The 23720-nt window shown below is 49.4% G+C and overlaps 1 protein-coding gene across 3 annotated transcripts in view; it reads right to left on the reverse strand.

The window, feature by feature from the left end:
• BICRA (BRD4 interacting chromatin remodeling complex associated protein) overlaps window positions 1-23720 on the reverse strand; it is an 82809-nt gene that overhangs the window by 35181 nt on the left and 23908 nt on the right. The window contains exon 1 of one of the 3 annotated variants that reach the window (XM_055309956.1): window positions 9668-9686. The exons of the other annotated variants lie outside the window; for them this stretch is intronic. The gene's annotated coding sequence lies outside the window, so the exon portion shown is untranslated. Of the gene's footprint in view, window positions 1-9667; window positions 9687-23720 lie in introns of those variants that run through there. 3 annotated transcript variants of the gene reach the window in all.

Below are 23720 nucleotides of genomic sequence, written 5' to 3' on the forward strand. Positions count from 1 at the left end.
TATTTGGAGCCAAACACAACCTGACCGCTTAGCGTGCATTTCTAGATATCTCTGCAACCCATCGCAGACTCTCCCAGGCTTCTGTGGGTCAAGGACTGTCTTCTGTGTGTTACTGATTGAGAGGGCTCAGAAAATGGAACGGGGCAGGTGGAAAGAAGGACCTGAAAGAAAAGATCACTGTGGCTGATTGCAAAAGTGGTCAGAAATTTTCCCTAGTCCCATACTCTTTGCAGCCCCTCCTACCAAGAGATGGGGGTCTGTCGCCACACACCTTGACCCTGGGCTGGCCTGACTCGCTTTGGCTGACAGAATGTGGCAGGAGTGATGGTGTGTCTTTCTGAGCCTACACCTCAAGAGACCTGACACACTTTCACTCTTTGCCCAGCTGCCGTGTGAAGAAGCCTGGGCTGGCCCACTGGGGGACAAGAGTCACATGCCCGTCACCTCCACCATGCCAGCTCACATCCAGTCAAGTCCTAGAAGCAGAGCCACCCAGGTGACCTACAACTGACCACAGACACCGAGACAAGGCTAGAAGTACCCAGTGGTGCCCAGTCCAAATTCCTACCACTGGGAGCATAGCTTTGTTTCCAGCCGCTGTGGCATATCGTGTTCTCCAAAGACGACTGCAACGATGTCGCTGGTCCCCCCTCATCCCTCACGGTGCAGACCTGCTACTCCCCTCGAATCAAGAAGAGTCTGTGACAACTTCACCCAGGACAGTGCAACAGATGTGCCACTATGTGACTTCATAGGCCGGGTCGTGGACAGCAATTTAGTTTCCACCTTGTCCACTAGGACATTTGTCTGGAAGCCCTGTGCCACCTTGACAGAAGTCTGACTACTTTGAGGCCGCCATGCAATGGGGAAGCCTGATGGAGCCCCTGGAAAGACCACGAGCAGGTGCTCTGCCTGAAAGTCCTATCATCGGGGCGCCTGGGTGGCTCAGTGAGTTAAATGTCTGCCTTCAGCTCCGGTCATGATCCCAGGGTTCTGGGATCGAGTTCCGTGTTGGGCTCCCTGCTCAGCAGAGAGTCTGTTCTCCCTCCACCCCCACCTGTCCCCCTGCTCCTTCTCTCTCTCTCTCACTCACTCTCTAATAGATAAATAAAATCTGAAGAAAAAAGAAAGTCCTGTCATCCAGTTACCCTAGCCCAGGTGCCAAGTATGTGTGAGATCGATCAGGCCTTCAGCCCCCAGGTTTTGTCTTCCAGCCAAGACCCCAGACATGGTGGAGGAGAGACTCACTGTCAAATCCCATGTCAAATTCTTGACCTGTAAAACTTATAGGCACACTACGGTTGTTCCTTTAAGCTGTTACATATGTGGATAATTTGATTTTTTTTAAAAGATGTACTTATTTATGTATTTATTTATTTGGGTCGGAGGAGGCGGAGAGAGAGCGCACATGCGCACCACAAGCAGAGGTGGGGGCAGTGGAACAAGTGGACTCCCCACTGAGCAGGGAGCCTGACATGGAGCTTGATTCCAGGACCCTGAGGTCATGATCTGAGTAGAAGGCAGCCGCTTAACGGACAGAGCCACCCAGGTGCCCTGTGGATAATTTGTTAAACAGCGATAACTTGGGGGTTGTTACGCAGCAGCAGCAGCAGCAGCAGCAGCTAACTGATGCAGCTCTCCCCAGAGACGAAGGGCCCACCTTGACTTCGCACCTCTGGCTCCACCCAAGTCTTACCTGCTCACTCTACCTCCCAAACCTCCCCAGGCCCCCTACTCCACAACCACTGTCCCTGCTCACATCAAGACTCCATCATTTTTCTTTTCACCCATCCATCCATGCAGCCTGTGTTAACAATCCGTTTGTTTACAATCAGCTGCACCGGTTGTTAAAATACTCAGATGCTTCCATACTGACTGGCAGATAAATGCTGCCTGCACCCCCAGCACTCCACCTGGCCTCTCGGGATGTCCTGAACACCCCCAGGACCTAGCAACCGCAGGGTAACACCTGGCCCAGCAGGGAGCCCGCAGGACCACCTTCCCACACCATGCCAGGCACCACCTGATCCGTACTAATGTTCCACTGCTTGTTATGAATTTTGAATTTATTCTATTCTATTCTGTTTTGAGAGAGAGAGAGAAAGAGAGAGAGAGATGGAGGGGAGTGGGGAGGTTGGGGCAAAGGAAGAGAGAGAGAATCCCAAGCAGGCTCTGCACTCAGCTCAGAGCCCATCTGAGGGCTCAATCTTACGACCCTGAGATCATAACCTGAACCAAAATCAAGAGTCAGGCACCCAACCAACTGAGCCACCCTGGTGCCCCACTTGTTACAAATTTTAAATATTGTCTTGTCCATCCGTTCACACACTCACAAGTGTCACTCCTACATTTCTTCTGGGCACTGACAGACAGGAATGGGCACTGACAGTTAAAGTCCACCAGTACAAAAGTCAATCAAAATGCACACAAACGACAACGCAGAACCTGACCCCTACCGGCCAGGCTCCCTTGGCCTCCAGCTCCTCTGCGCCAACTCCCTTCCTCACTGGCCACCAGCCTGACCTGCTCGACCACAAGGCTCCCCCTGCTCGGGAGCTTTCTCAGACGGCTCCCTGGGGTTTGGAAGTCCTGGCACCGGAGGTGGTCCAGGTCTGTCCCCTCTGCCTCTGGCTGCCACTACTTCCTGCTTCATCATCCTCTTCATCACCAAAGCCAAGGTTTGCAGAGCACTTACAACGTGCTACATCTTACTACATTTCATTCCTACAACAATCCTTTGTAGTGGGTGCCACGATCTGCGTGCCCAGTTCACAGCTGACAAAACCGAGGCAGACAACAGGTTCAGTAACTTGCCCAAGATCACTCAGTTAGCAGAACGGCAGAGCCGGAGGTGAACCCAGGCCAATGGGCCCCCAAGCTCATGGGAACTACATGATGGGGCCAGCCCGGCTAGCTGCCGCCCTCCCGACCCCAAGGGGTACACTTCCTGCAATGACCTTACAGCTCCCACCTCGTACGCCCTCTTGCTCTTACACCGTCCTGAAATGCTGTAAAAATCTCAGCTCATTTCCCACATATTAGGGTCAAACAGGCATATTGCGCGATTAATTCCCACAGTGGACCCGACACACAATGCCCAGAACTTGCCCTCTTATGATTTCTTTCAGGGCATATGTAGTGCATTGAATAGTTGTAATTCCCCCAAAAAGATATGACTGTGACCCAGGATCTGTGAATGTGGACTTCCCTATTTGGAGAAAAGGCTCTTGGCAGATGTAATTAAGGATCTTGGGATGAGATCATCCTAAATTGTCTGGGTGAACCCTAAATCCAATGACCAATGACCTTCTAACCAACAAAAGAGAAGCTGGAAAAGCAAAAAAAAAAAAAAAAAAAAAGTATTTTTCCCTAGAGCATTCAGAAGGTACAACTCTGACTGCCCTGGTGGCCCCGCCAACACCTTGATTTTGGACTTGTGGCCTCCAGAGCTGTGAGAGGATGCATTTCTGGTATTTTGAGTCACCGTGTCTGTGGTATTTGTTTAGCGCAGCCACAGGAAACTCATATAGCATGTAAATTTATAAGACAGATGCATGTGATCCATCCTGGGTATACAATATATATACACAAACCACCATGTACAGTTGCACAGTTGTTCACTGCATAAAGGAACTATTGAGGTGATGCCTCGGTGGCTCAGCGGTTGAGCATCTGCTTTTGGCTCAGGGTATGGTCCCAGGGTCCCAGGATCGAGTCCCACATTGGGCTTCCTGCATGGAGCCTGCTTCTCCCTCTACTTGTGTCTCTGCCTCTGCCTCTGTGTCTGTGTGTGTGTGTGTGTGTGTGTGCACGTCTCTCATAAATAAATAAATAAATAAATAAATAAATAAATAAATAAATAAATAAAATCTTTTTTTAAAAAAATAAAATCTTAAAAAAAAAAAAGGAATTATTGAGTCATGGGGACAAGTGGGGCCTCAAATCCAGCTGGGGATCTGCTCTCACCAGTGAGACCCAGAAAAAGGCAACATAGAGAAAGGACTGTCTTCTAATTCACACAACGCAGCCTCTGGGACTGTGCCCTCCCAGAGGAGGGCACCTCTTTCAATTCACATTGGAAGGCCCAGTAAGAGCTAGCAAGGCCCTGGATATGTAGCCACTGGCATGCTGTGTCTACTTCAAAGCCAAAAAAGGAAAACAGGGAAAAAAATGTTGATTCCTCGCCCACTCCCACCCCTTTGGGGAAGAGAGAGAAGAAGCAATTTGAGGAGCAATTAAAATCTACACCATCTTTATTTTCAGTGACCTTTAGAGTTCTAAAAATCATTGAATTAGTTTAACAACATAGAAGCATGCCCTATAAAACTTGGATTGCTCATAAAGCAACTGCTGTCTAGTTCCTAAAAGCCTAGTTTATACAGGTAGTTACACACTAGAATGTTTTGTGCATCCCCCCCGACCCTGCCCAATTTTTTTACCACTCACTGCTGTTCTAAACGCAGCTAGAAAGCTACGGGTTCGCCAAGAAAATCAGGTATCTCAAAAGGTTTTCTTTTCTTTTTTTTTTTTCCTTAATGCTGGTTTATTTTATTTTATTTTTTAAAGATTTTGTTTATTTATTCATGAGAGACAGAGAGTCAGAGACACAGGCAGAGGGAGAAGCAGGCTCCATGCAGGGAGCCCGACCTGGGACTCGATCCTGGGACTCCAGGATCATGCCCTGGGCCAAAGGCAGACACTGAACTGCTGAGCCACCGAGGCGCCCCTTAACGCTGGTTTATTAAAAGAAAAAAAACAAAACAGAGGGAAAAACTCCCAGAAGTGAAACAGGCAGTGGGTGGGGGCAAGGAACAGAAGGAAGAGCTTCGTTGACTGGACACAGGGCCTCCTGGGGCTCTGGGCGACAGGGAAGCCTTTTAAAGGGCTGGGTTTTGGGATCCCTGGGTGGCGCAGCGGTTTGGCGCCTGCCTTTGGCCCAGGGCGCCATCCTGAAGACCCGGGATCGAATCCCACATCAGGCTCCCGGTGCATGAAGCCTGCTTCTCCCTCTGCCTATGTCTCTGCCTCTCTCTCTTTCTCTGTGACTATCATAAAAAAAAATTTTTAAAAAAAAGGGGGGGGGCTGGGTTTCACAGAAGGTTTGGGGCCTGGGATTGCGCATGTCTAACAGCTTCGAGCTGATGCTGATACTGTTGGACCAGGGGCCACACCCGGGGAACTGCTGCTCTAGAACCTTCTGTCTCCTCCTCTTCCTCCTCAGGGCTTTTGCTCTCCTACTGAACACAAGCCACCAGCTCCTAGCCAGTGACAGTTGGCTTCATAGGTCAAGAGGTGCGAAGATGTTGCCCATTATCCAAAGCCACTCCCAGCCCGACTTCCTGGTCAACAGAACTTGCATTTGGTTTCATTCAGCCATGTACTCACTCATGAGAATGAGTCACTAGGAGCGTAGGCCTTTGCCCCTTGGTCAGAAGCTTCCTTTCTCAGCCTCCTTTGCAATTAAATTGTGGACACTGGAAAGAGTTTTACATTTGGAAAAGAGAGCCCTACACTGGGAAGATTATTTGCCCCCGCTTCTTCTTCCTCCTTGAAAAACTGATGTGAAGCATGATAACAATGGCTGGTGCTGCAGCAGCTATTTTGTGCCCTGGGGGCAGGGGGGAGAAGGGGTTGGGGAAGGTCAAAAGAATCAGAACCCAGCAGCCTGGCAATACTGAGTTGCCCTAAATCCCCAGAATAGCCTTCTATTAGACATCCTGTTCCAGAAGAGGATGAAAAACCTGGGTTAAGTTAAACATACACCTACTCTATGACCACAGCAAAAAGAATGTGCACAAAAACATTTGTGCAAAAACGTTTCACAGCAGTCTTTTCCACAAAAGCCTCAGACTGAAAACAGCACAGATGTACACTGCCTAGCAAATGAAAAAACGAACTGTGTAACAGCCACACCGTGGAGTATAGCTCAACAATAAAAGAGAACATGCTACTGTCACCGTGCAAACAACACGGATGAATCTCAAATGCATCATGGTGAGCAGAGGAAGCCAGACACAGAAGACTACCCACGGTGTGATCCCCCTCACATAAAGGTCTCAGCAAGTGAAACCAGTGGGAAGATGTCAGGGTTGTGGTGGCCTCAAGGGGACAGGCGGAGGCACAGAGGGAGGGGAATCTTCTCTGATGATGGAAATGTTCTGGATCTGGATCCTGGTGATATTTGGCAAAATCCATCACACCACGTACTTAAAGATTTGTGCATTTTATTGCACATAAATTATATCCCAGTGAAGCACAGCTAGTGTGTCAAAGAAAAAAAAAAAAAGCCTGTATAATCGATTCTTGTTATTCATGGTAGTTACATTCTGTAAAGTTGCCACGATCACTGAATCAAGAAATCCTGAACTATCGCTCCTGGGGGACGCCGAGGGTTAGGCCCCTGCGAGCCCTCCAGTCACATTTTCACCAGGCGATCAATACATAACCTTGTTTTATGTGTGTTTCTGTTTAAATACACCTGATTTAATATATAGTGCTGGTTCGTTCATGGTGAACTCAAGCCAATGGCACTCTCACGTCTGAACGAAGCTCATCTAGCTCGTGTGTTTTCTACAGGAGCCACTTCCAGCCTTCTCGTACTTATGAGAGCTGGGCAGTGCTTCAACACTGGGCTTGGGGGCATTTTTAAACGGTGAAATCACCCCCAACAAGCATACCAATGGTGCAAAACGTGGCACTAATGGTTACACCACGAAAAGGGCACTTGTTTACAGTAGGGGAGCTAGGACGAGAAGGCACACGTGTTTGCTTTTTTGAATTCCACTAGGAACGGGCACATAGGGAGACTCAAATTTTTACCCCCGCTCTGTGCACATCTGCAAACGACCGAGACAGCATGGGGAGGACTGATGGCTGGGTGGCAAGGACGAAGGCCAAGTCGATGAATTCACAAACACGGCTTCCATCAATAACGGGGCTCTCCAGATTATAATGCACATACCCCTTATTCAGCAACTTCACTTACGTATCAATTTCACTTATGTATCCTATAGGTACAGCCTGACGTGTGCAAAATTGTATGTGTAGGCAATGCTGTTTATAAGAGCAAGCTAGTGGAAACAATCCACTGGCTGTCAGTAGAAAACAGGTTGAACAAAAAACTGTGGTCCCCCGAACCTGGGGAAGGCATTTGTTAAAAAAAAAAAAAAATTTGTCGAAAAAAATATGATTATTCAAGCCATCACTGGTCAGGTAAACTGTTACTTGCAGCCAAATGCACAGAGACCCAAAGCGACTCCGTGGTAAAAGGAAGTACTGGGATTTGAACCCAATTGTTATTATATTTTTATAGATTTTATTTATTCATTCATGAGAGACACAGAGAGAAAGAGACAGAGAAATAGACAGAGGGGACTCGATCCCAGGACCTCGGGATCATGCCCTGAGCCGAAGGCAGGAGCTCAACTGTTGAGCTACCCAGGCGCCCCTTGAATCCAGGTTTTGTGGACACCAAAGCCTGGACGGCTTTCTAAGACACCCCACTGCCTCATTCTAATGTCAGTGAGAACCCCGGACAACTGAGCACCTGCTGGCACCGAGTGATCATCCTTCCTTCCACCCTCCTGCAGCGAAATGCTTTTCTTCCTGGATTTAAGCACAGCTTTCTAATTTCTCGTCAGAGTGGAGCTGTCTTCAGGAACTAGCTAACCCCGACGGCTCCAAGGTGCCACGCTTCCTCCCCATTTCTTAATAAATCCCCCATCCTTCCCTGGTTTTTGCAACCAGCCCTGTCCGTGTAAACCTGCCCATGAGCACTGCCTGGAGGGCTGCGGGGGAGTTGCTAACTGCCTTTCTGCTTCCTCTCTGGTTCCTTCTAAACTCGGTTCCTCACTCGGTGGCCAAAAAAACGATTCCGTTTTATTTAAGGTTGTGTCGCTCCCAGCAGCGCGTTCTGCTGGCAGGAGCCAGGCCGCAGAGACATATGACACGCTGCAGAGTAGACAATGGCAAGGATGGAGGAGAAAGGTGGTGAGGGAAAGGGGGGATGCATGTTAGCTGCAGTGGTCAGGACAGCCTCACAGATAAGAGGAATATGAGCAGTTGTGCAGGAGAGAAGAAGAGAAGCAATGTGGACACACAGGGAAAGGCTTCTGAGGCAGAAGGTACAGCGGATGCAAAGGCCCTGAGGTAGAAATGAGGCAGGAGTGCTTGAGCAACAGCAAGGAGGAGAAGAGGGGTCAAAGAGGCAAAGTCAAAGAGCAGGTAATGGAGGGCCCCGTGGGCTGAGGTGAGGTCCTGGGATTTGATTCTAAAGGAGCCCAGGAGATGGGAGCACTGTCAACAGAGTGGGCCATGACCTGACTAGGGTTTTCACAGGATCCCTCTGGTTGCTGCGTGGAAAAGGGATTGCAGGAAGTGGGGTAGGGGCAGGGAGCCCAGAGAGGAGATGCTGGTGGCAGGGGAAGAAGTGAAGACTGCCTGGACTCTGGATATGAGGGCAGAGCAGCAGAGTCAGCAGAGGGACTGCCCAGGGGAGGTAGGGAAAGAGGGCCCTCCAGAATCTGTGAGGGACAGGAGGATGGCAGAGTGGATAATAGAGGGCAGCCAGGTGGGCTGTGCAAACAGCTTTATACAAGCTCTTTGGTTTGACCTAGCACCTTCTCCAGTGGACGTTTCTATCTAAGGTATTCTGATAGTCCCAACGCTACCATCACCCGGGTCAACGCACACCCTCCCTAGGGCCAGGCAGGTTGGGGTGCTCGGAGCCTCAGAGAACGAGAAAGGGCTGCAGTGGGGCATTCAGGCCAGGGACGTACAAGCCCTCCGAGCCTTCCTCTCACAGACATGCCTTTTGTATCTTGTTTCAGGATCTGTCCTCACCCCAAAATCTAAAAACAGTCTCTAAGTTTATGTGCAGCTTTGAATCCGTAAACTACCTTGGGGTAAATGGTGTGAGGTAGGGATCCAAATCCATCTCTTTCCAAATGGATAACTTTTTTTTTTTTTTTTTTTTTTTTTGGCACCAGCTCCAGTTACTAAGAGTCTCCCTTCCCCATGGATCTGACCAGTGGCCACAGTGGTCCTTCTAGGACGTGTCCATACGTGCCTGCCTCTCGTCCTGGGCTCTCTGCTCTGTTCCGTTGGTAGAATGTCCATTTCTATTTATTCCCTAACCTCAGAGATAAAGCGGATTCAGCAGGACAAGTAATCAATATATGGATTGAGGCTGGGCAAAGGTGACGTGCGGTCAAGGGAGTGAGGTGTCTCAGGGGAGGGTACAGGATCCCCTAAAGCAGAAAGCGTGAGGTCCATTAGCCTGACAATACATTCCTCAGCAAGTTGACTTATATATTATACTATTGACTTTGAGGCTAAAGAAGAGACCAAAAGATTAAAAATACAGACATATATGCTCATGTATTATACGATTCCATTCATATGCAATTAGACGGAGGGGATGGTTGTGAACGTGTACATATATACCTTATAATAAACAGATGACAGTTAAGAGCCTGGAGTTTGCAATCAGACCTCCTGGCTGCCACTTCATTGTATGTTAACCTTGGCCAAGCCACTACCACCTCCAGGTGCCTCTGTTTCCTTCTCTATAAAATCGGATTACAAGTTGTGTTCAGCCCCCAGAGCTGTGAGCACTGAACTGAGGTGACACATGCAAGTATATATCTACGCTCAGTCACACGCTTACCACTTTCAGAGCCAGGAGCGTCGAATCAAAAGCACGGTGTCCTCAGCCACACGATCAAGGTCAACATCTCCAGGACTAAGTCAAGCTGACAGTATGCACCTTTGACGTGACAGGATGACACGGGTACTTCTCCACTGTGCTCTTCCTTCCCCAAACCCTAACTGCCAGTCTGATCACGAGAAAAAAAATCAGACAAACCCCAAGCGAGGCACGTTCTCCAAAACGCGCGACCGGTACTTCTCAAAACCAACAAGGTCATCGGCAGTAAGGGAAGTCCGAGAAACTGCCACAGCCACCAGGAGCCTCGGGAGACATCAGGATCAAATGCAACATGGGGCCCTGGATGGGATCCTCGAAGAGGAGCATTAGGAGAAATGAGGGAGGTCCGAATACATCTACACTTGGCTGATGGCAAAGTACCGTGTAGGTTTCTGGGTTGTGACAAATGCCCCACGGTAACGTAAGGTGTCAATGTTAGGGAAAACCAGGTGTGGGCTGCATGAAAACTCTGTACTCTTTTCGCAACTTTTTCTGCAGATCTAGAACTATTCGAAAATAGAGAGTTTATTACAGAAACAAAAAAAAACCCTCAACAATCTTCAATGAACCTAAAAGCCAGCTTCCTGAGATGCCAGAGCTGGGCCTCCGAGGGTCTCCTTGGAGGCTTACACACGTCACCTCGGCCTTCCTGTGTGGCCTTAGCAGGCTCTGTCCCCTCCATCCCCCTGATCCTGCTCTTGGTCTCCTACAATCTCATCCCCATGCCACAGCTAAAGGGTCCTTTAGCTAAAGGGCTCATGGTGGAACCCCGCTCAGCCCACACCCCTCCTGCATACAAGCCCAGCCCTCACCACAGCCCAGCAGGCCCTGCACCATCTGCCCCCACTTCCTGTCACTGCCTCCCTCTCCCCTCAGGCCACATCAGCCTCCTCAATAGTGCCCTAACACACCAGGCACACGGCTCGCTCAGGACCTTTGCACGTGCTGCTCCCTGTCTGGCAAGCATCTGCCCTTACTTCCTTCTCTCTCTTGTCATCAGGTCAGCGAGACTCAACCAGATTCTGCCGACAGCTGGAATCCCTACCTGTCCCCTTGGCACTTCCACCTCCTTGTTTTCCTTCCCTTCAGAGTGCCGATTACTATCTGACTCGCTGTAAACGTGATTTATCTTATCTGTGGCCTGTCTTCCACCAGGAGGGGGTGAGCGCCAGGTCTGTTTTGTTCACTTTGTGTAAACTGACAGAACGACCAAGGGGGACTCTTCTCAGTGGCCGCAGCAGATGCTGAACCACGCTGGGCTCCTGACTCATGAAGGAGCAGGGCTGGGGGAGGGAAGGAGGGACCAGTCACCAGGATGGGAGGGAGGCCTGAAGGACCCAGAAGAAACCCGTCGGTCAGTGTGAGCAGGAGAGGAGGCAAGGGGTGACTGGGAGGGGGGTGTTACAGCCAGGGTGGCCACCGTGGGCTCAGAGGAGCCCAATCCGTGGGGGCAGGCGGTGAACGTGGGCTTCAGCACAGAGAGTTGCTCCGCAGAGGGGAAGTGAGCAGAAGAAGTGAGCCGGGCGGAGGCCGAGGGGAGGTGGGGGCATCTCCACAGGCCAGCGCAGGCCACGCCGCAGGACTTGCCTGCCTCCCGGACCCTGTGCACCGACCCAGGAGGCAGAGGAATCCAGTCGGTCTACACCTGTGGTTCCTGCCCACTCGATGCCCAGAGCCACACAATAAGGAGGGCGATCAGCAGTTCTGCCCCCTTGGGGGTGACAGTCCTGCCCGGCCCAACAGGACCCCCCAACACAGAAGACGGGACCCCCAGGCAGTGCCCCCATGTCTGCACTGACCGCAGGGATGTCCAGGGCCCCAGCACCAGGGAACAGAACATTTTCAAGTCTATAGAGCAAGCGTTCAAGAGCAAAAACCAGCAGCAAGGGCCGCCTGGGTGGCTCAGGGGTTGAGCGTCTGCCTTCGGCTCAGGGCCTGATCCCAGAATCCTGGGATCAAGTCTTGCATCAGGCTCCCCTACAGGGAACCTGCTTCTCCCTCTGCCTCTCATGAATAAATAAAACCTTTTAAAAAATAGAATAAAATAATAAAAATGAAACCAGCAGCAATAATATATTTCAATCATCATCCTGGGAAGATTCTAGAACACATGACGTGGGACACATGTGCGTCAAGAAGGAAGGGGAGCCTACGGATAACTTCTACCTGGCATCATATGGAGTCTGGGGCAACTCTCTGTGTAATTCCACCCTATGGAATAATGGGCAGGTGTGGACCAAAGGGCCCGTTCTAGAATGTTCTCAGCACCCGTGAACTGGAAACAACCCAGATCCCCAGGAGAGTGTGTGAATACACTCTGGTACAGCCACACAATGGAATACTACACAGCTGTGGAAAGGGAACATGCTACCAATCCACACACGGTGAGTGAAAGAAAACACCAGAGAATTTCATACATAAAGAACAACCCCCCCCCAAAAAAAAACCCTAAAAAAAAAAAAAAAAAAAAAGAACAAACCCAGGCAACACTCACTTGGATGGAGTTATCCTGGGGTGGAGGCTCTCGGTGGGGGTGGGGGATAGAGAGGGCGGGACACACAAGACATCTTTGGGAGGTCAGTCACGTTATCTGGGAGCTAGTTACATGAGTGTGTCCAATCTGTGAAAATTCATCCAGCCTCACGCTTGTAAGATGTGTGCACTTTTCTGTGCGATTCAACACATCACACCCTCATCTATTCCCAATGGAAGGAAAAACGGTGTGACCGTGTGCCAGCCTGTCTGGCTGTTCGTCAAAATGTTAAACATAGTGTTGCCCTGTGACCCAGCGATTTCACCCCTGGTAGATGCCCAGGAGGAATGAGAACACACGTCCACGTAAAAACCCATCTGAGGATGGTCAGAGCAGAATTATTCGTAACAGCCCCAAAGGGGTAGCCAACCAAGTATGCTATCAACTGATGAACAGAGAAACAAACTGTGGTACGTCCACACAGCGGAGTATTATTTAGCAATAAAACAGGAACAAAGTTCTGACCCACAGGACAACACAGATGAACAAAGAAACCATCGTGCTAAGTGAAAGAAGCCGGACACAAAGGACTACCTATTTTATGACTCCACTTATACGCAATGTCCAGAATAGATACATCCATAGAAACAGAAAGTAGATCAGTGGTTGCCAGGCGCTGGGCAGACGGGAGGAATGGGAGGACAGCTAAGGGGCTTGGGGCTTCTTTTTCAAGGGAGGAAAATGTTCTAAAATTGATGCTGGTGATGGTTACACGGCCCTGCAAATGTATCATAAACCACGGAATGTACACTTTACACGGCAGGTGAATTTTATCTCAAGAAAGCTGGAGTTTTGGGGATCCCTGGGTGGCTCAGCGGTTTAGCGCCTGCCTTTGGCCCAGGGCGTGATCCTGGAGTCCTGGGATCAAGTCCCGCATCGGGCTCCCTGCGTGGAGCCTGCTTCTCCCTCTGCCTGTGTCTCTCTGCCTCTCTCTCTCTCTCTGACTCTCATGAATAAATAAATGAAATCTTAAAAAAAAAAAACAGCATTAATATGCAGGGATGGGGGTGCCTGGGTGGCTCAGTCCATTAAACACCTGCCTTCAGCTCAGGTCATGATCCTGGAGTCCCAGGATCGAGTCCCACCATCAGGCTCTCTGCTCAGTGGGGAGTCTGCTTCTCCCTCTCCTTCCCTTCCCCCTGCTTGTGCTCTCTGTCAAATAAATAAATAAAAGCTTTTTTTTTTTTTTTAAAAAAAAAAGTACCTATGGGGTAGAGGTGGGCAAAATGGGTGAAGGGGGGGGGGTCAGAGGTACAAATTTTCAGTTCCAAAATAAGTAAGTCATGGGGATATAATGCACAGCATGGTGACTAGTTAATAATGCTGTACTGCGGGATCCCTGGGTGGCGCAGCGGTTTGGCGCCTGCCTTTGGCCCAGGGCGCGATCCTGGAGACCCGGGATCGAATCCCACATCGGGCTTCCGGTGCATGGAGCCTGCTTCTCCCTCTGCCTGTGTCTCTGCCTCTCTCTCTCTCTCTGTGACTATCATAAAAAAAAAAAAAAAAATTAAAAAAAAAATAATGCTGTACTGCATATCTGCAAGTTGCTAAGACAGGAAATCCTAAAAGTTCTCATCACAAGAAAAATTCTTTATGTATGGTGATGAACATACACTAGACACAGAGCTGATCATTTCTCAGTACGTACAAATATGGAATCATTACATTGCACACCTGAAACTAGTATGTTATGTGTCAAATATACCTCAATACAAAATAAAGAAAAAATAGGGGCACCTGGGTGGCTCAGTCAGTTAAGTGACTGTCTCTTGATTTTGGCTCAGGTCATGATCTCAGGATCATGAGATCAACCCCTGCATCAGGCTCTGCACTGGGCATGAAGCCTGCTCAAGACTCTCTCTCCCCCATCCCTCTGCCCTTCACCTCCCATACATGCATGGGCTTGCAAAAGAAAGGGAGGAAGGAAGGAAGGAAGGAAGGAAGGAAGGAAGGAAGGAAGGAAGGAAGGAAGGAAGGAAGAAGAAGAAGAAGAAGAAGAAGAAGAAGAAGAAGAAGAAAAGAAAAGAAAAGAAAAGAAAAGAAAAGAAAAGAAAAGAAAAGAAAAGAAAGAAAAGAAAAAGTAACTATGTATGAGAGTATTAGTGGACCCTTTATTTCACAAATAAAAAAAAGGAAAAGTAGCAAATATGTCCTGACCACCTCAAGGCACTTGTTTATCCTATTTTACACAGTGAATGGTGAGCACGCCCCTGGTCATGGAACAGGTCTGCCTGCAAGTAGGACTCCCAGCTCTGTTGTTTCTAGTCTCTCCCAGGACCCCGCTCTGGTGAGGGACAAGGGGGGACCAGCCCAGGCGGTGCCTGGGACACACCTTCTCACCCTCTCTCCTCTGTGCCTCTGCTATGGCATATGCCTCCTTCTGCTTCACTGACATTGTCTCATCCTTCACTCAAAATTAAGAAATCATTTCCAGAGCCACATTATGCTTGAGTATCTCCATCCTCCCCACTGGTGTCTCTGCCTCTCCTCCCTCAGGGACCATGTGGTCAGAACCTGAGTCAGCTCGTGTCCCTTGTCTGGTGAGAACCTTCAGGTTCTGGTCTCACTCAGAGAAAAAGTAAAGTCTTCACTGTGGCCCACAAGGCCCAATAAGATCTGCCATGCTACCCTCTGCCCTCAAATCATGCCCTCTCCCCTTTGCTTGCTCAGCTCCAGCCACATAGGCCTCCTTAATATTCTTCAAACACACTAGGCACCGACCTGTCTCAGGGCCTTTGCACTGGCTCTTTCCTCCTCTGTCTGGACTGCTCTTCCCCAAAAACCCACACAGCCTATCCCCTAACCTCCCTCAGGTCTCTATACAAATGTTAACCCCAGTGACCTCACCTACCCTGATCATTCTTTTTAAAAGTACAGCCCAACCCCCTGCACCCTGATCCCTCTTATCCTGCTTTATCTTTGTTAGGAACACTTACTGACATCTGACATAGTAAATATTTTACTGGCTTATCTTGTTTATTGTCAGTCTCTGAAGTAGACACTTGAGAAATATTTGCTAAATATTGGGTAATTGTGCACAGTTGTGCAGGTTGTACACTGCACAACACCCCCCTTCCAACCCTCCCCACTCCCTGCCCCCAGAGAGGCAGTCCCATCTTAGGACACTGTAGATTTGTGTATACGTATGACCACAATTTTCTGGCAGATGGCAGAAAAGGGTCATGAGAAAGGGGCATCTGTTTTTAGTTCCACAAAAGCACCACATGGGCTCAGGGAGGCCTGAGTTAAATAAATAGGCAAACTGCTGCTTCAGATGCAGCCAGAAAGCACCACACACACCCAGACCGCGTTTTTTCAGATCCTACTCTGCTATTTAAGCCCTGGTCTGACCTTGGGCAAGGCACTTCTCCCTGCACCTCCGTTCTACCTCAGGTCTCCAGGAACCGTAACGCCCCCACGATAGGGGCGTGAGGCTTAAATGAAGCCATATGTACAAAGTACATGACCTGGGGCTCAGCGGTTGTGCTGGAGAAGGTGCACTATCATCACAGTAGCTATTGTTCCCAAGTCCCCAGGATTAAGCTTTGAAAAATACTACGAGGGGGGGAGGTGGGGGTGCTGATCTTAGGTGCCAGGCTTTCAGCCTGTCTGCGCTGGGCTGAGCTGCCCCGTGGGCTTTGGGTTCACCTAGAGAGAGGACCCAGCCCTACTCACCAAGGTTCCGATCTCTTCCCAGGGACAGTGGGGGACGCTGGTGTCCACATCCTGGAGCAGAATCCCCAGCTCCGGGGGCACAAGCTCTCAGTGGGCATCCCCAACCCGTGATGCGGGGTCCCCCCTGGCTGGTTCCCAACCCCCCGCCCCGGGCTGAGCTCAACCTCCCGAATTTTCCTCCCAGTCTTCAACTCTCAATACAAGTCACTCTAGTCAACTGTGCAAGAATGAGTGCCCCGAGGGCAAGGGGAAAAGCAGATCGATTGGGAGGAAATATGCCAAAGCACTAACGAGGCCACGCTACCCCAGGTAACAGAATTATGAGTCGCTTCTGTGTTCTCAGCATTTCTAGAATTTCATATATTCCAATTTCACCCCCCTTCCTCCTTTTTCCTTCGAATGATCTTGCACTGCCTTTTTTTTGCATTGCCTGCTGAGAGACTGCGTTTGCTTTCACTTTTTATTGAAACTGCCCGCCACCCACCCGGAGCTCACACATCACGTCAATAAGTGCAACAGATTGTCCCCAACTGAACATGCCAGCCGCCGGGACAGGAACAAGGTGAGAGGCCTTGCCAAGTGTTCCTTGGAAAGGAAGAACCTGAGGGCGGTCAGGGGAACAGGTTCTGGAAATTCGAAGCAGGGATGTGTAACGCGACTCTCAGAATCCCACTGGGAGGAACCAGAAGTCAAAGCCCCCAAAGAGGGACCTCCTCCAAAGGTCACTGGTCTGGAGCCTTCCAAAAGGCAATGTCCTGAAGCCCAGGGAAGGGCCAAGAAAAGACTCCCAGCGGAAGGAAGCAAAAGAGAGAGGACGGCCCTGATGCGATGCGTGATCCCAAACAGGATCCTCTGGGGTGGGGGTGGGGAGAAGCAGGGATCTGGCTATTCCCAGCGTTACTGGGACAACTGACAAATCCAGAACACAAAGGAGGAGACGAGCAGATAACAGGGCTGTGTCAATGTTCAACCAGGAGCGCTTGATCGCTATCCCGGCTTACGTAAGAACATCCTCGAGCTTCTTCGGAAACACGCATCAAAGCGTCAAGGGCAAAGAGCACGTGGGAACCTTGCTAATCGCCAGTGGCTTACAAAAAAGAAAGAATATTGTGCGCGCGCTTGTGTGTGTGTGTGTGTGTGTCTGTAGAGTTCAGGTAGGACGGGTCCATTTTCCAGATGAGGGCCCTGTGACTCCCAGGCAGGACACCTTTTGCTCCACTGGCCGACGGCAACAGAAAAAAAGAGAAGGAAGAAGGAAACGTGGTACAGTGCTCCGAGGTGACGAATCCACATAAAGATTTCCCTATCTTTATTATTTTTGCCATGTCTCTAGGGCTTTTGAAGTTTTCTTTAAACTAGGAAGGGCAGGGGCGCCTGGGTGGCTCAGTGGTTAAGTGTCTGCCGGGGTCCTGGGATCGAGTCCCGCATCGGGCTCCCCTTAGGGAGCCTGCTTCTCTCTCTGCCTATGTCTCTGCCTCTCTCTGTATCTCTCTCATGAATAAATAAATAAAATCCTTAAAAAAAAAAAAAAAAAAAGAAGTCCAGCTGGTTCTGGGGCCACACTGCCTGGATATGCCCTTAGCTCTGTTCCTCTTGGCTGTTCAACCTGGAGCCAGTGACTCCCCCTCTCTGTGCCTCGGTTTCTGCGTCTATAAAACGGGCATCGGAATAAAGAATAACCGCCACACAGGCCAGTGGTGTTCCGCTTGAGCACGCGTAGGGGTGTTTTACAGCCAATCTGCGTCCAACGGGGCTTAAATATTCTCAACAACACCCCTGCTTATGGGGCTGTTTCAGGATTTAATGAGTCCACACACAAAAGACATGAAATGCTCAACGTTAACTGTTAACCACACGAGTGAACCAAGGCCATGAAAATTTATGCCTCGCTCTCCTAGCTACAGTACAGGCTGCACAAAGCGACAGAACATGGCTTCTCAGTTGTCAGTCTGTCCATGGACACCTTCCCAGGGGGCTGGTCCCTGTCTGATGCTGGGCACCCTGGTGACAGCAATGAGTGGCCCAGGGACAGTGAGACAGGGCCCTGTGTCCTAGGAAGTGGCCCTCCAGGGTCTGGACGGAGCCTCCGTGGCACAGAAAGAGCTTCATTCAAATGTGTCACTCTGACAGTCAGCAAACCAGAAGCCCCAGATATAGATCTGGTTGACACAGAGTTACTTTTGTGAGCCAAATTTTAGAAAGCCAGAGAAATGTTCTGTAAAAGACTCCAGGCTTCCAGTTTTTCTTGAAAAACTGGAATATCGGCCCTGTGACGAGAAGTGAACGGCACCTGACCCCTTTTGACAAAGGACACGGATGCAGGATACGTGAAGAAACCTACAAGCCGACAATTAAGATGACACACAACCCAATTTCAAAACAAGCAAAATAAGGTCTACAAAGTGGCACATAAGCCAACTGAGAGGTTCAACATCTGAAGTCACTGGGGAAATTTAAATCGAGACCATAACAAAAAACCCACTACGTACCCATCAGAATGTCTACAATGAAAAAGACCAGGGCACCCGGGTGGCTCAGTGGGTTAAACGTCTGCTTTCTGCTCAGGTCATGATCCCGGGTCCTGGGATCGAGCCCCACGTGGGCTCCCTGCTTAGTGGGGAGTCTGCTTCTCCTTCTCCCTCTGCCCCTCTCCCCTGCTCATGCCCCCTCCCTCTGTCTCTATCTCAAATAAATAAATAAACTTTTTAAAAAATCATAAATAAAAAAAATGAAAATGACACTAGCAAGCGGTGGTGATAACAGGGAGCATCTGGAACTCCTCGACCTTGCTGGGGCAACGCAAACCATAACAGCCTCGTTGAGACACAGCTGGGCAGTTTCAAATACAGTTAAACACATCCTTATCTGCCTTAGTCATTCTACTCCAACGTATTTACCCAGGAGAAACGATAGCATGTGTCCACACAAAGATTAGTACATGAGAGTTCACAGCAGCCTCAATTTGTCAGGGCCAAACACTGGAAACGACCCAAAGGTCCACCAACAGGTGAATGGATAAACACGTTGTGATCTACCCACACAACGGGATCCTGCTCAGCAATGAACAGAAAGCAGGCACTGACAAACGCATCATGGATGAATCTCAAAATCCCTCAGCTGTGTGGCAGGAGCCGGATGTACAGAGTACATCCCATGTGACTCCATTTATATCAAATTCTAGGAAAGGCAAATCAAATCTATTGTTACAGAAAGCACAGTTTATTGCCTGAGCCCGGGAGGCAGGGAGCACTGCTGGCAAGAAGGCAGAGGCCTTCTGCTTTAGGGAAGCAAATGTTGTGTCTCGGCTGTGAGGGTGGTTTACACAATGGTACTATTTGTCAAAATGCATCCAGGTCACTCAGTGAGTAAGGGCCCCCTCCTACCACGCTGGGGTCCCCCTCCCAGCCCAGAGTCCCCCCTCTCGGTTCTGGGGCAGTCTGATACCATCAATTGCCTTCACTGGACCTTGCACGCTGCCCCCAGGGGAGGGCATGATCCAAGACCTCCAAGAAACCCAGATTTCATCCCCTGAATAACAGGGAGCAAGAGGGACTGGGGGTTTCTGTGTAAGATGACTACTCAGTCAAGACCAAGTACCACGAGGCTGAGAAACCGGGGCCAGATTGGAAAGAGATCAGAATTCACAACACACAGCCCCCCATGAAAAGACACTCCACATCATCAGCCATTGGGACCACGCAAATCAAAACCAAAATGAAACACCACTTAGCACCACCGGGATGATTATAATAAAAGAGATGGAAAAATTAGAGTTCTCATGACTTGTTGGTGGGAATGTAAAGCAGTGCAGCCATTGGAGAGAACATCTGGTGGTTGGTTCCTCAAGAAGCCAACAGAGAAGGGCACCCGGGTGGCTCAGCAGTTGAGTGTGTGCCTTTGGCTCAGGTCGTGATCCTGGAATCCTGGGATTGAGTCCCGCATCAGGCTCCCTACAGGGAGCCTGCTTCTCCCTCTGCCTCTGTCACAATTCTGTGTCTCTCATGAATAAACAAATAACATCTTTAAAAAAAAAGTCAACAGAGTTACCATACGACCCAGCAATTCCACCTGCAGGGATACATACAGGCAAGAAAAGTAAATGCATATCCACACAAACATTTGTGCATGAATATTCACAGCCGCCTGACTCATAATGACCAGGAAGGAAAAACTACACAATGTTTGTTAACTGATAGGCAGGGCAAGGAAAGGTGGCAAATCCCTACGATGGAATGTTATTCAGCCTGTAAAAAGGAATGCAGCACTGATGCACCGTTACAATGTGGACAAACCTCCAAATCACCATGCTAAGGAGGGCAGATAAAAAAGACCTGCATGTTGTACGAATCCGTTTATACAAAATCTCCAGAAAAATCTATAGAAACAGAACGCAGCAGGAGTGCCTGGATGGCTCAGTCAGTTAGGCATCTGCCTTCAGCTCGGATCGTGATCCCGGGGTCCTGAGATGGAGCCCCCATCTGGCTCCCTGCTCAGCATAAGTCTGTTTATCTCTCTCCCTGTGCCCCGACCCCTGCTTGTGCTCTCTGGCTGGTGCGCACACTTGCTCTTTCACTCTCTCTCTGTCAAATAAATAAATAAAATCTTTAAAAAAAAAAAAAAAGAAAGAAAGAAAAAAAAAAGAAACAGAAACAGAAAGCAGATTCGTGGCTGCCAGAAGCTCACAAGGGAAAACGCAGGGCTTGGGGAAACGAGGGCACTGCCAATGAGTGCGGGTTTCTTTCTGGGGTGATAGAATATTCCAGAATCTGACGGTGATGATGGTTGTGCAACCCTGTGACTATACTAAAAACCACTGAATTGTGCACCCTAGAAGGGTGAATTTTATGGCATGTGAATTAATCTTAATTTTGAAGAATGTAGAAAAAAAAAACCACATCCCTTGAAAATACCAGATAACTTTTATTTATTTATTTTAAAAGATTTTATTTATTTATGCATGTGAGACACAGAGAGAGAGTGTGTGTGTGAGAGAGAGAGGGAGAAGCAGGCTCCATGCAGGGAGCCCGATGTGGGACTCGATCCCAGGTCTCCAGGATCATGCCCCGGGTCGAAGGCAGGCGCTAAACTGCTGAGCCACCCAGGGATCCCTGTCTTTTAATTTTCTTAGGTTTGACAATGTGGTTGTGGTCCTGTAAGAAAATGTCCGTTTTTGTTCTTTAAATACGTACTGAAGTATGTGGAATTAAAATGACAAGAGATCTGGAATTTGCCTTGAAATCCTTCAACAATAACAAACCAGAGATCAATAAAGCCAGTGTGTAGTGTGGCCGAATCTGGACGTGCGTGGAACTGGGGATATAAGTAATGGATTCATCGTGCTGTTTTCTCCACTATCTTTCTTTTCTTTTTTTTTTTTTTAATAGGTTTTATTTATTTATTCATGAGGGAGAGGCAGAGACACAGGCAGAGGGAGAAGCAGGCTCCCTGCAGGGAGCCCAATGTGGGACTTGATCCCAGGACCCCGGGATCACGCCCTGAGCCAAAGGCAGATGCTCAACCACTGAGCCACCCAGGTGCCCCACTGTCTCCACTTTCATGTACACTTGGAAATTTTCCTAATTTTTTTTTAAATTTGCCCCAGCAATTCCAACCCTGGGATCTTAACTTACAGTTCTACTCACATTGACACAAATCAACACTGCACAGCTACTCACTGTCGCCTTGTTTGTAAGAGACTGGAGCTAACCTAAGCACTCAGCAAAAGCGCACTGGTTCCACAAGTTAGGGCCCTCCGATGGGATACAATGCAGCTGTGACAGGTTCTGAAGTTGATAAGTTATAGAACTTCCAGGATATCTTATTCAAAGGTAAAGGACAGAGCCATGTTAGAACACCCTGTTATTAGTGCCTTAAAAAAAAGTGTGTGCATGCACACGACCATGTGTGATGCTTACACATGCACGGAACACCTCTTAGGAAAGAAAGCCTAAAAAGTATAACCATGTTACCTCTAGGAAGAGGATAGCTGGGAGTCAGTGGGTAGAGAGGGAGACTTTTTACTAGAAATCTCTGATGCCATTTGTTTTTGTACTTGGGCATGTGTTCCCACTCCTCCCCAAAATCTATAATCAACACATAAATTTGTAAAAGCCTCCAAGCAAAGCTGTTTCCTAAGCACGGCCATGTCCCCACACATCTCCCCTGGGGCTGGATTAGAAGGATCAGGTTGTCTCCCTCCCCTGGGGTGGGCAGCTGGCACCGGGCTGGGGCTGACGCCTTCCTGCAGGGAGAACAGGACCGACCCATGGGCCCATCCGGGGCTCCCCGGGCATGGTTTCTAGACTCACTCTTGACTGAGGCTGGGGAGACGGAGATACAATACAGAAAGAACTGTAGGGAGAGCAAGGAGAAGGAGGGGGAGGAGGGGGAGAAAGGGGGGAGGAGGAGGAGCCCTGAGTGCCCGGGAGAAGAAAACAAGGACAGGCCTGGGCAAGAAGCCGCAGGAAATGCCAGCCCCCCCTCGCCAGAAGAAATGGCCATCAAGGAGCTTTCTTCGTAAGCAACAGAGCCTGGCAAATACCCCAACTGTCCACCAACTGCTGAATGAATGGAAACGTGGTAGATCCATACAACGGAACGTTATTCAGCCGTAAAAAGGAGTGAAGCACCTACACGCACCTCGACGTGGGTGAACGTGGGACGATCACGCTGAGCGCAAGCAGCCAGACACCAAAGGCCACATCGTGTGGGATCCCGTGTACAGGAAACGTCCAGAGGAGGCAGACTGGCAGCAACGGAAGGCAGGTTAGTGCTGCCAGGGGCTGGGGCGGCGGGCAGGGGATGGACACGAGGAACAGAGTTCCCTTCTGGGTGACAAAAATGTCCTGGAACTCGTTGTTACACAACATTGTGAATATACTAGAAACCACTGAGTTGTACACTTTTAAAAAGGAGATGCTTATGGCATGCCAATATCTCAAATTTGGAAAAGAATAAAGAAAACAAGAACAACGACAGAAACGATCTAGTGGTAAGAGGCGACTGTATGGATGGACCTGAATGAAGAATGTCCCGGTGAAGCCAGATGCACGTACCGCGTGGCCTTCCAGGAAAAGTAGGATTCACATGAGATCTCCAGAAGAGGCGAATCCACAGAGACAGAAGTAGATCAGTGGTTGCCCAGGGGCTGGAGTGGGGGTCAGGGGTGGGGGGTGATACGGGGTCACTGCTTCATGAGTGTGGGGTTTCCTTTGGGGGGATGAAAATGTTCTGGAACTGGAGAGTCGTGAGTATCCTTAAAGCCACTGGCTTGTACGCTTTAAGTGGATGAGTTTTATGGTATGTGAATTATGTCTCAATAGAGCTGTTTAACATTTTAAGCAAGGTGGGGGGAGGGGGGAAAGAAACTGATCACGTGGCCCATCTCAACACCCCAACCTGACTCTTAATCCCAACCCATATACTCACTTGCGGCATCTCCTGTCAGCACGGCCCCCACCTCCCAAACCCACAGGTCTGATCAAGGACAGCAGAACCAGAACCCCCATCTCCAGTCCTGGTTATTTCCTGGGACTCCTACATGATGATGCAGTGGGCTCCCCATCCCACCCCACCCCTGCCACCCCGGGCCATCCTGGGCTGCTTTTCTCTGCCCCCACTGCAGGACAGAGGCACCGTGAGGGTGGGCACCAAGTTTCGGCCTCATAGTCTCCTCCGGCCCCGCCCCACCCCACCCCCAAGCCAAAAATGGGCAGGAAGACAGAGAAACCACAAAGGAATGTGAAACGTGCAGGGTTTGTAGCATTTCGTAAAGTGCAAAATGCTGATTTCGGAAGCAGAAATACC

This window comes from Nyctereutes procyonoides, unplaced genomic scaffold (assembly GCF_905146905.1).
Source record: "Nyctereutes procyonoides isolate TBG_1078 unplaced genomic scaffold, NYPRO_anot_genome, whole genome shotgun sequence".
Taxonomy (NCBI): domain Eukaryota; kingdom Metazoa; phylum Chordata; class Mammalia; order Carnivora; family Canidae; genus Nyctereutes; species Nyctereutes procyonoides.